At 34.9% G+C, this 12,373-nt stretch overlaps 1 long non-coding RNA gene across 1 annotated transcript; it reads right to left on the reverse strand.

Annotated features, from left to right (window-relative positions):
- Positions 1-6,735: 6,735 nt before the first annotated feature.
- Positions 6,736-7,256, reverse strand: LOC131637128 (uncharacterized). Its single transcript, XR_009294278.1, has 2 exons — positions 7,117-7,256; positions 6,736-7,020 (listed from the first exon to the last, which is right to left on the reverse strand). It is a non-coding gene; the product is annotated as an uncharacterized LOC131637128 (long non-coding RNA).
- Between the last annotated feature and the right edge of the window lie 5,117 nt (positions 7,257-12,373).

The raw sequence follows: 12,373 nt of genomic DNA on the forward strand, positions 1-12,373 counted from the left end.
ATGAGGATCTCTACAGCTTGTTTCGTTGAACACCACACTACAGCGTGCATTGCAATAGCAAGGGAACACTGATTTTGAAAGCGAACAACTCGAGATATGAATTGAGAGTGATTCCAATTTGGATAAAGATTGATTGCTATAAGATAGGTTATGAACACGTTTGCGATTTGAAATTGGTTTCAAAAGGGTTTTTGATTCTGAAACGTTTAGAGATGATAAGGTTTTTGTGTTTGATTAATTGAGAGAAAAATTGAAAGAGAAGGTAGAATTGTGAATCTGAAGAGAGAATAATGGTTTTGCGGTTTCGAGCAAGTCTTAGGTTTTTTGATTTGAAGTGCGGATTAATAAAGGTAGAGTATTTTCTCGAGAGCCAAACAAAACTATATAACTTATTACTTATCACATTTATTTATTTTAAAACCGGTATGAACTTATATTTATATATTTTGTTATCTTATACCTATTTTGCTTAAAATCAAGCATTTAATATTAATTAAGTTTATTTATTTTGAAAGTAATCACTTTAGTTACCGGTTCTTTTTAAGATTTGGTGTCATTAATTAGTATTAAAATCAAACTTTTCATTTTAATCGCAAAATTGCCACTGCATGTACATTTTATACCTTTTATTAATAAATTAGGTATCATATCAATAATTCTAATGTTAGTTTTACACTAGTGCAATAACCTCTTTGACTTGTCACATTCAGACTTATTTTTACTACATTCAATTGAGAAGCTGTGTAACATTCAGTGCTGGAACGTCGTTCATCTAGCTGAGTTGCGTACGAGGATGTCAAGTCCAACATTGGAGGGTTTGTCGTTGAATGAGGAGGGTACTGAAGAAGGGTTCTGCTTCGACGTGGGGGAGGAAGGGGATGAGGCGTGCGATTTACGATGGTGTTTAGTGGGAAGATTTTTATGTGATAGACCTATCCATGTCCGCTCGATGAAAATGAGGGTTGCTGATATGTGGAGACCAGTAAGAGGAGTAACAATAAAACAAGCAGGAGAGGGGTTATTCCTGTTCCACTTTGCTCACAATCTTGATATGGAGGCGGCGTTGAAGGGAGGTCCTTGGACATTTGATAGTCAGTTGCTGATCTTAGACAGGCTGAAAGTGGGGGTTCAGATCGAAAACATTCCACTGTACTTCGTGGATTTCTGGGTACAGGTTCATAATCTCCCTGCGGGATTGATGATAGAGAAGGTGGGCAAAGCTTTGGCGAACTATGTTGGAACTTTTGGGGAGTATGACAAGAACAATAATACTAGCTTTTGGCGACAATATATGAGGTTGAGGGTGAAGCTTGATGTTCGGCAGCCGCTGAAGATATGTACCAAAGTCAAGAACAAAGGAGGGGAGTGGTGTCTGGTGAATTTTAAGTATGAGAAACTCGGGTTGTTTTGCTTTGTTTGTGGTATACTTGGCCACTCTGAGCAGAAGTGTGATGTAAGATTTGCTATGGAAGAAGATGATGGTGTGAGAGGGTGGTCTGGAGATATTAGGGCTGATAGTAGAAGAATTAACGGCGGTCCATCTTCGAGATGGTTGAAGGAGGAAGATGGTCACGTTAATTGCAGTGGGGGCCAGGGCTTTCCGGCGCGTGAGATGCACGTTCCCAATGAGGGAGCTGATTCTGTTCCGAGTGAGGAAGGGGGCCCACAGTCCCTTGCGTTACGTGTGGCAGACCAGATTGGGCAAGGAATTAATGCCAATCATAACCAATTAATGCCAGGTACTGAGGGGAATTTATTTGGCAATGATGGGGCTAATAATGGTGTATCCAACAGTAACGACAGGTTTATCAATGAGGATGGAATATTCCGCACAACTGTCCAGACAAATCAATCAACACAGTTATTGCTCCAATCCCGAAACGTGTCAAAAGTGGGTCCTACCGTTGCTGCTGGTAACATCCCACTAAGGGAACCGCAACCATGTGTCAAGCTTGCATTCAACCTTAATGGCCCACTTAATAACTTAACTCCACATACAAACAACCCACGTGATTTTGTTAAGGCCAAACTCAAAAAAAAAAGCCTTTTACACACAAATTCCAGTAGCTCGAAAATTAATCATAATGACCTGTCTTTTATCATCTCAAACCACAACATCTTACCATCCCAACTATCACCTGTTTCGCCCATGCAGATGGTGCAACTAAATCCACATGACCAAAATATTAACCAAGCTAGCAGCAGTGTGTTGGATCAGGATGTTATGGATAGTCATATAGAACGGAAGCGTCGTAGGGAAGATATCATCAACAGTGGTAACGGCAGCGGTGGTTCTAACCAGCATTTTTTATCGGCAAGTCCTGGCAGCCAGGACTGTCGGGACCAATGAAAATTCTTAGTTGGAACTGCCGGGGTATGAGCAACCCGAGAGAAGTCCCGAATTTGCGACAATTAGCTCAGCAACACCACCCAGATATTTTGTTTTTGTCGGAAACTCTGGTGAAGTCGAGAAGAATGGAAGATATTAGAGTGTTGTTAAAGTTTGATGCCTGCTTATCTGTTGATGTGGAGGGCAGGAGTGGGGGTTTGGCAGTGTTATGGAAGAAGGAGTGTCAATGTACTGTCATAAATTTCTCGCGGAATTTCGTCAATCTTTTGATTCAAGATGATACGAGGGGACAGTGGAGGCTTACTTGTTATTATGGGTACCCAGAGCGTAGTAGACGTAAACTGGCTTGGGATATGTTACGGGATTTACGTGTTATGTCGAATCTCCCGTGGTGTATAGTTGGTGATTTTAATGATTTGTTATCGCAGCAAGATAAACAAGGGATCCACCCGCATCCTAATTGGCTCTGTGCGGGGTTTCGGCAAGCGGTGGGGGATTGTGAGTTGTCAGATATTCCTATTGAGGGTCACCCCTTCACATGGATAAAAAGTCGTGGAACGGATCAGGTGGTGGAGGAAAGGTTGGATAGAGCGTTGGCAGATGCTTCTTGGCTCTCTCAATATCCGAATGTTTGGCTTGTTAACCTAGTAGCGGCGCACTCGGACCATAGCCCCATTCTTCTCCAATGCGAGCATGTGCAACGGCCAAGCAGACGGTATTTGTTCAGATTCGAAAATAAATGGTTGAAGGAGAGTGATGTTAAAGAGGTGGTTGAATATGGTTGGAAGCATGGAATTCAGTCGGATGTTGTGAAAAGTTTAGAGTCCTGTGCGGGAGAATTGGTGAGGTGGAACAGAGTGAACAAAAGGAAAGTAAAAGGGGAGGTAGCAGCTTGTGTGGAGACTATGGAGCAGTGTAGGGGAAGTAACGATCCTAGAGCTATTTCCAGTTTCTTTGAAGCCCCGGGCAAGTATAATCATATTCTTATACAGGAAGAAGCATACTGGAAGCAAAGGGCGGAGATGCATTGGCTTCGTGACGGTGATCTTAATACTAAATTCTTTCATATGTCGGCTACTGCGAGGAGAAAATTCCAAAGGATTGATATGCTTACGAAGGGTGATGGGGTTGAGGTCAGAGAGCAAGAGGGTCTGTGCAATGTCGCAAAGAGTTATTTTGAGGAGTTGTTTGCTTCGGGTGAAGGGCAGTATGACCAGGTTCTGGATCTCATTCAGCCAAAGAGTACCGTGGAGGAAAATGTTAGGTTGACTATGTCTATATCTAAGTTAGAGCTCCAGGAAGCACTCAATTATATGCACCCTGACAAATCTCCGGGACCTGACGGGTTTAATCCTGCTTTTTACCAACATTTTTGGAATCTTTGTGGTGATGATATCTATGAAGCTGTTAATTTTTGGTTGGGTAGGGGCTTCTTTCCGCCGTCTATTAATGAGACCAATGTGTGTCTTATACCGAAATGCGCAAATCCAAATAACATGAAGGATCTCCGGCCTATCTCTCTTTGCAATGTGGTGTATAAATTGGTTTCTAAAGTTTTGGCGAATAGGATGAAGAAGTTTTTGCCTAAATGTGTGTCTGAGGAGCAATCGGCTTTTGTTGAAGGTCGTTCTATTTTGCATAATGCTATGATTGCAATTGAGACTATCCACGCGCTCAAGAGAAAGACTAAAGGGGGAAAGGCAGATATGGCTCTGAAGATCGATATTAGTAAGGCGTGTGACCGTGTTGATTGGGGATTTTTGAAAGGAATGTTGCTTCGGTTGGGATTTGCCGATAGGTGGGTTGATTGGGTGATGATGTTTGTTACGTATGTTCAGTATTTTATTCTTGTTAACTCAGACAAGGTCGGTCCGATCCTTCCAGGGAGAGGTTTACGCCAAGGGGACCCTCTTTCGCCGTATCTCTTTATTATCATCGCTGAACGACTATCAGCGCTTATACAAAGTGCGGTAAATCGAGGAGATATCCATGGGGTCAAAATATGTAGAGGGGCACCAAGTGTGTCCCATCTGCTTTTCGCTGACGATTGTTTTTTGTTTTGCAGGGCCAATATAGTAGAAGTAGCTAACCTCATGAAGGTGCTAACTATATATGCGGAAGCTTCTGGTCAAGAGATTAATATGACCAAGTCAGAAGTGTTTTTTAGCTGCAATCTGAGTATTCCAGCCCAAGAAGATTTGGCTCGGATTCTGGGGGTCAGGCATGTGCTTGGTACGGGTACTTATTTGGGGTTACCGTCTATGATCGGAAGAAGCAAGAAGGCGAATTTTGCTTTTGTCAAGGATCGGATTTGGAAGCGGATAAACTCTTAGAGGGGGAGGTCGTTATCTAGAGCTGGTAAAGAAGTGATGATCAAGTCGGTGTTACAGTCTATACCATCTTATATTATGAGTATTTTCCTTATTCCTGATGCGGTGGTTAGTGATATTGAGAAGATGTTGAATAGTTACTGGTGGGGAGGAGGTGCTAATAATAAAGGTATAAGATGGATGGCGTGGGATAAGTTGTCGTGCCCGAAGAAGGAGGGAGGGATGGGTTTCAGAGATTTCAGGGCATTTAATATGGCTATGATTGCAAAACAAGGTTGGTATATGATGTCTAATCCGATGTCACTAGTGGCCAGAATCTTCAAAGCAAGGTATTTTCCTAGATCTTCTTTGTTAGAAGCTAATCTTGGTAGTAACCCGAGTTTTGTTTGGAGGAGTTTATGGAAGGCCCGGGTAGTTCTAAATCTCGGGTGTCGGTGGAGTATTGGTGATGGGAGCAAGGTAAAGGTTATGAATGAACCATGGATAAGAGGTAAAGGAGAGGGTTGCATGAGAGGTCCTCAATCTCGGGAGATGTATGAACTCACAGTTAATAATATAATGCTTCCGGGGGTGAAACAATGGGATGCTCACAAAATCCACCAGTTTTTTGACATTGAAGTGGCCAAAGAAATTCTTTTAGTCCCTTTGGTGAATGAAGTGGTAGAGGATTCTATGATTTGGAAGGAAGAACAAAGTGGAGAGTATAGTGTGAGATCTGGTTATAGATTGTGGAGAAGTGTCCAAAATAATTGGGCGGCGGGTAGTACCGGGGGGGAGGATTGGGGTAGCTTATGGAAGGTTAAAGCGCCACCAAGGGCAAGACAATTGTTATGGAGAATTTGTATGGGCTGTTTGCCGACGCGTTCTAGACTCCATAGTCATCACGTCCAATGTCCGGCTACTTGTCAGTTGTGTAGTAATATTGAGGAAACTGAGTGGCATGTCTTTTTTGGATGTGATTCATCATTCCAAAGTTGGGAGACAGCAGGTTTGTCATCTATTATTGAGCCTCGTATTCATTCCTTTAATAGTACGAAGGAGCTTATTTTTGATATTTGTAGTAAGGAAGATAGGAGGACAGCGGGGAGAGTTACGGTTTTGCTTTATGTGATTTGGAATAATCGTAATAATGTGATTTGGAACAATGAGCGGGAAGAGAGTACAAGATTGGGTGTGCAAGCTTACTTTAATTGGTGTGATTGGTATAATGCGCAAGAAGTTTCTATCGGTGATAGAGATATAGCCCATCAAGCGGGATGGATACCACCGAATGAAGGAAGGGTGAAGTGCAATGTGGATGCTGGGTTTAATAAACATTTGGGAACTTCGAATAGGGGTTGGTGCATTAGAGATTCTCTTGGAAGATTCGTCGCGGCAGGTGTTAATTGGGACATTGGTATTCTCTCAGTCATTGAAGCGGAAGCTCTAGCTTTAAAAGAGGCTATTCATGCAGCTATAGCTTTGCAACTCACCGATGTGACGTTCGAAAGTGATTCTCAAAGGGTCATCCAAGCTGTTCAACACAATCATGCCGGTAACGCGGAATTTAGTTGCATTATTTCATGTATTAAGGCTTTGTTAGTTAATTTTCCCAACTTTGAGGGTAAGTTTATTAATCGCCAAGCGAATTCGGTTGCCCATAATCTTGCTAAGGCGGCCAATTCTTGGGCTAGGCATAGTGTGTTTAATATTATTCCTCCTTGTATTGTTCAGCAATTGCTATGGGAAATGAATTAAGTTTATTTTGATAAAAAAAAAATTATATTGTTATTAGTTGTTTATTTATGATGGTTACATCTTTCTTTAATATATTTTATTTTATTGTGATTTTTACTTATTTTAATTAATTTTCAACTTTAAAGATTATTTTCCATGCAAGAATAACAATGTAAACAAACGAAACCATAAAAGTAGATTTTGAAGCTTCTACAATTATTTCAATACATATTATTATTTATGAAATTTATTTCATTATGCTTAATTAATATGTAAAATTTAATAAGTTATCTATATAATCATATAATGTAGTGACATTGTAAAAAAGAAACCATAGTGTGACATTTTTGTTTTCAATATTTCATATTAATGAATGTATGTAACAATACTTGTATAATATAAAAATACATTCTTGAACTTGTCAAATAATAAACATAAATTAAAGTGTGGGAGGAATTATGACGTACAAATAAATTATACGATTTTAGTAAGCTATAATTATTTTTCATATAAATGGGAACACTTTCTCTTAGACACATTTACAAACATATTTAATGCATCGAATAAGTAGATGTGGCTCACACATATTTATTGGACAATCATCGTTTTCTTTGCATTGCCATACTGCCAAGTCAAATAAAAATATGTTACCAAATTGTAATAAAATATTGTGTATAATATAAAAAAGAAAATATCAAAATAATGTAGAAAATTACTTACGGGCGTTGGTTACAACAAAAAATAGAGAAAGAGATATTATCAAAGCATAAATAAATTTAAAAATTTGATCCATATTTTGTTCCTTTTACATGAATTAAAAATCTTGTTTGAACATTTTATAAGTAAAAACTTCCTACTCTCTGTTGACTTCAAGTCAATGATTATTACTCTTAGGAGTTGAAAAAACAATTAATAAATTGAATTTATTGTTAAATGTCTCTAAGATATATCAATGAGTTGTTTTTTATTCTCTAAATCACTCATTTAATCTTATCTCAAATACAACTTTAGATGTTCTTTAAAAGTTTATAATATTTTTTTATTTTATATTAGCTTTTCATGTTAGACAAAGGCAAAATCCTAAAATATAACTAAGATAATTGAATAATGAAACAAATTGGTTTTAGAAATAGCACATCGCATTTATAGAATACTTGATATTTCTCACACAGTAAACCTAAAATAGAATACTTTATATTTATTAATAAAAATATTAAAGTTCATTTGCGCATAAAAATACATGTTTTCAAAAGTATTTTAGTTAAATTAAAAATATTACAAATGTGTACATAAAATCTTAATCAAATGTTTTAAAATTCCACAATATTAAAACTTGGTTTTATCCTAGTGAATGTATGCATACATAAAATATATATACATCATAAGTGTTTTTTTGGCTTGAAACACGATGTGAAAAATGAAAAAAAAAAATCATAAACAAACATGGTAAGGATTAATATTCCTAGTTTAGAATAGATTATGGTACTTTCAAGTTGAGGTGGTTCATTTACAATATGATATAGAGTTAATGATTGAATTAAGTTATTAGATTCTAACACTGGTACTTTAAGTTGAGGCGGTTCATTTACAATATGATATAGAGTTAATGATTGAATTAAGTTATTAGATTCTAACACTGGTACTTTAAGTTGAGGCGGTTCATTTACAATATGATATAGAGTTAATGATTGAATTAAGTTATTAGATTCTAACTCAATACTCATCTCAGTGATTCAACACACCATTTCACCATATAGAATAAGAAAAAATGTAAAAAATTATTCCTAGTTTAGAATCGATGATGCTACTTTCAAGTTGAGGCGGTTCATTTACAATATGATATATAGCGCAAATGATTGAATTAAGTTATTAGATTCTAACTCAATACTCATTTGTCTCACAATGAGTGACACAAGACACTATTTCACACAAATTAAAAAAAAAAATGTAAAATAGTAAAAGAAATAATATTGTTTTTACTATAATATTTTTATCATGTATTGAGAATGGTGAACTTTTTATTAATTAAAGGATAAAATTGAAAAAAATATATATTGAAAATTGAAATGGATCATTCATTTTGGGACATCATTTTATTCAAAATGGATCGCTCATTGTGGGAGGGAGTTAGTAAAAAATTAGCAAGAATTAGCAGAGAAAATTCCGGTGAGATATGTACCTTCTTATTGCAATGCAAGAACTAGTAACAAACCCGTGCGTTCACACGGGTTCTGGTACGGAATGCGCAGTTGTTTCATATGTATTTTTTTTAATAGAAAAAATGTATATAAAAAGTAATTAATGTTCCTGTTAATATTCAATATTTAATCAGTAACTTCAGGTTCCCGTTAATATTCAATATTGTGATCAGTAACTTCATGTTACCGTTAATATTCACTATTTTGATCAGTAACTTCATGTTCCCTTTAATATTCAATATTTTAATCAGTAACTTCAGGTTCCCATTAATATTCAATATTGTGATCAGTAACTTCATGTTCCCGTCAATATTCAATACAAATAATCAGTAACTTCATGTTCCCTTTAATATGCAATATTGTGATCAGTAACTTCATGTTCCCGTTAATATTCATTATTTGATCACTAACTTCATGTTCCCGTTAATTTTCAATATTTAAATCAGTAACTTCAAGTTCCCGTTAAAATTCAATATTGTGATCAGTAACTTTATGTTCCCGTTAATATTCGATAAAAATAATCAGTAACTTTAGGTTCCTGTTAATATGCAATATTGTGATCAGTAACTTCAGGTTCCCGTTAATATACAATATTGTGATCAGTAACTTCATGTTGTCGTTAATATTCACTATTTTGATCAGTAACTTCATGTTTCCGTTAATATTCAATATTTTAATCAGTAATTTCAGGTTCCCGTTAATATTCAATATTGTGAGTAGTAACTTTATGTTTCTGTTAATATTCAATACAAATAATCAATAACTTCATGTTCCCGTTAATATGCAATATTGTGATCAGTAACTTCAGGTTTTCGTTAATATGCAAAGATAAATATTTTTAAAAGTGAAAAATTATTCAATATTTGAATCAATAGTAAAGTTGTTACCGCTTATAACAATAATATATTTTTGTATATAAAAATATTTTAATAAACAATATGTTTTTCCCCGTTTATAAATATTATTTTTGTTTTGACATTATTTATAAAAATATTTGAATCAATAATAAAGTTGTTGTCGTGTATAAAAATATTTTAAACACAAATGTATTTTTGCCCGTATATAAATATTATTTTGTTTTTTTACTACATTAGAAATAATGTATCATACATTTTTTGTCTTACATTGTGATAAAAAAGTTTATTAAACAAACTTCTCTCGCACACAAACCCACTATTTTCTAACACGCCGCCCTATACTTTCTTATTCATCCTATTATCAAATTTCACCATTAAAAAACATAATAAAATACTTTCTTATCCTAAAATGTTGTAATTAAAAAAACTTAATAAAAAATATTATGAATAAAAAAATAGAGCAGTGCTAGCAACACTCTCTTTTCAACACTCACTTTTTTATTGGTTGAAACATGTGTGGGTCCCTCACTTTGAAAATGGATCCCACATAAAGTGGTAGGACCCACGCATATTTCAACCAATACGAAGGCGAGTGTTAAAAAGAGTGTTGCTAGTATTTCTCTAAAAAATGATACTTAAATATTCAATGTTGTAAGAAAAATAATATTTTATATTAATGACTAATCCAACTCATAATATATTTCATTATCACAAAAAAATATTATATGATTAATACATAGATTAATTAATTAATATGAATATAATATAATATAATTTTAGAGGAAATAAGCAAGATAATAGAAATCTAACTTTATGCTCCAAAATCAAAAGAAAAGAGGAGATCTACGTTTTATATACACCTGCAACAAAAAGAGGAAATCTAACTTTATTCCCCAAAATCAAAAAAAAGAAGTAGAAGTTGTAACCAAGAAAGTAGTGATTTGAAAGGAAGAGTGTGAAGTTGGAAAAAGGGATGTGGTTACCAAGACCAAAATCAAAAAGTCACTTTATGAGTTAATCAAAAGTTTAGAAGCAAAACAATAAGTAATGAGTAGAGAACAAAATAATTAAAATCTAGATGGAGAAGGCATCCACTTGTCAAGCTTAGAAGCAATAAGGGCATTTATGTCTTTTCCAGAGCAATGAATTTTCTTATATGATAGAAGAGGAATGACATCACACATTTCAAGCAAATTAATGATGAAAATATTTGTATGTCATGAAAAAATTTCAGAATTTCTCATACAATGTCATGATTATGGAATAGTAATGTGTATTTAGTCGAAGACTTTCTACAATGGCTTGGTAGCACAAGGCTTATGTTTGATGCTTCATTAGTAGGGGTTTTATTTAGCAAGTCTTATATAGAATGTTTTAATCCTAAGAAAAATATAGTTGCTAATAATTACCAATATCTCACTGAAAGGATGATGAGGACAAAAAACAAAACAGTAATTTAAGATAGGAAAGAAGAAAAAGCCATGGTTGTTGAAGTAGTCCAATTAACTTACATATTGAAGTCTTTTACATATGTAGTAATTTATGCAACATTTTAACTAGTAGGAGTGGTATATACTTTTGCAAATGCTACATCATATAAATATTACACATGGAGTGTTGATGTAAGCCCTAAAGTTCAATAGTTTTGGAATTTATATCGAATTATTTATTAGTAATAAAAATATTTATTTATTATGTTTGTTTTTCTAAAATAATAAAGAGTCCCTAGAATAGATAATATTTAATGAAACATTAAGTGTGACTTAATCATCAGATCCCATTAAACATAAAGTTGTTATTTTTAAAGTATTAATAGTCAAACTTTATTGTGAAGTGGAATAATATTCAAGCATTGGGTCATGGATAAAGAGTTATCTAGTCTTCAAATAGGTATGAATGTTAGGAGTAATATTTATACTGGAATGATCCACCAAGAGAATACTACATAGAATGTTATGCATGTGTCATAAGTTATTCTCAAGGAGATAGTGGTGAGACCACTATGGAACCATGATGATGAGTCAAGTACTTTATTGACAAACATTATCTGTAACAGGGTGATCATAAAGGTGGTTGATGGATATTCGACAAATCAGTTGCGGGACATGAGTACCTAGATAGAATTTGCTCATCATGTGTAACACATGATGTATGTCAAAGGGTTCAATATTGAACTAGACAAGGGTGACGCGATCTATGACTTGTGTTCAATATAGACATGATGGAAAAGGGTAATTGCAAACACAAACATTATCACAGAAAGGTTTTTTCAGATCACGTTACTTTTTTCGTGACTTGGGTAGCAGTCACTACTACAAAAAACATGTTACACCTCAGACACGAAATGCATTTAACCTCGGCTACAGAAGCGATGTAAGGAAGGGCGTCATTAAAAACTGTCACTTTATCCATCGGTGTCTTAAAAAGAGAAGGGTAAATATATGTGCACATGGGTTCGAACCCCATCATCTGCATTTTGATAATTTCCAAAACTAGTGCATCATACCTCTCGGTTCATCAATAAACCCGAGGGGTAAGATAGTTTTTTTAACTCGTTACATTGTTTACATAAAATATTAATAAATTAATTTGTTTACAAATTACATTGTTTACCCAGAATACTACATTGTTTACACAGAATATTAAATTAAAAATTAATTTGTCAGTGAAGATAAAATGCTGGATCTTCGAATCATTGAATTTTGGGGTAGAACAAATGTTGGGTGTAGAATATTCTCTATGGCTTTTGCTTCCATTTGTTTCTGATATAAAACAAAAAAAGGATTAGATAAATAAATGATTTTCTGCTCAAATAAATATTTAAGAACACAAACCTCAAACCCAAATAACTTTCTTCTCTTGCAATCCATCATAGAGATCTTCTCATGGCAAATGCTCTTAAAGACCTTAGAGTGTTTGATG

Source organism: Vicia villosa, unplaced genomic scaffold, assembly GCF_029867415.1.
Source record: "Vicia villosa cultivar HV-30 ecotype Madison, WI unplaced genomic scaffold, Vvil1.0 ctg.001916F_1_1, whole genome shotgun sequence".
Taxonomy (NCBI): domain Eukaryota; kingdom Viridiplantae; phylum Streptophyta; class Magnoliopsida; order Fabales; family Fabaceae; genus Vicia; species Vicia villosa.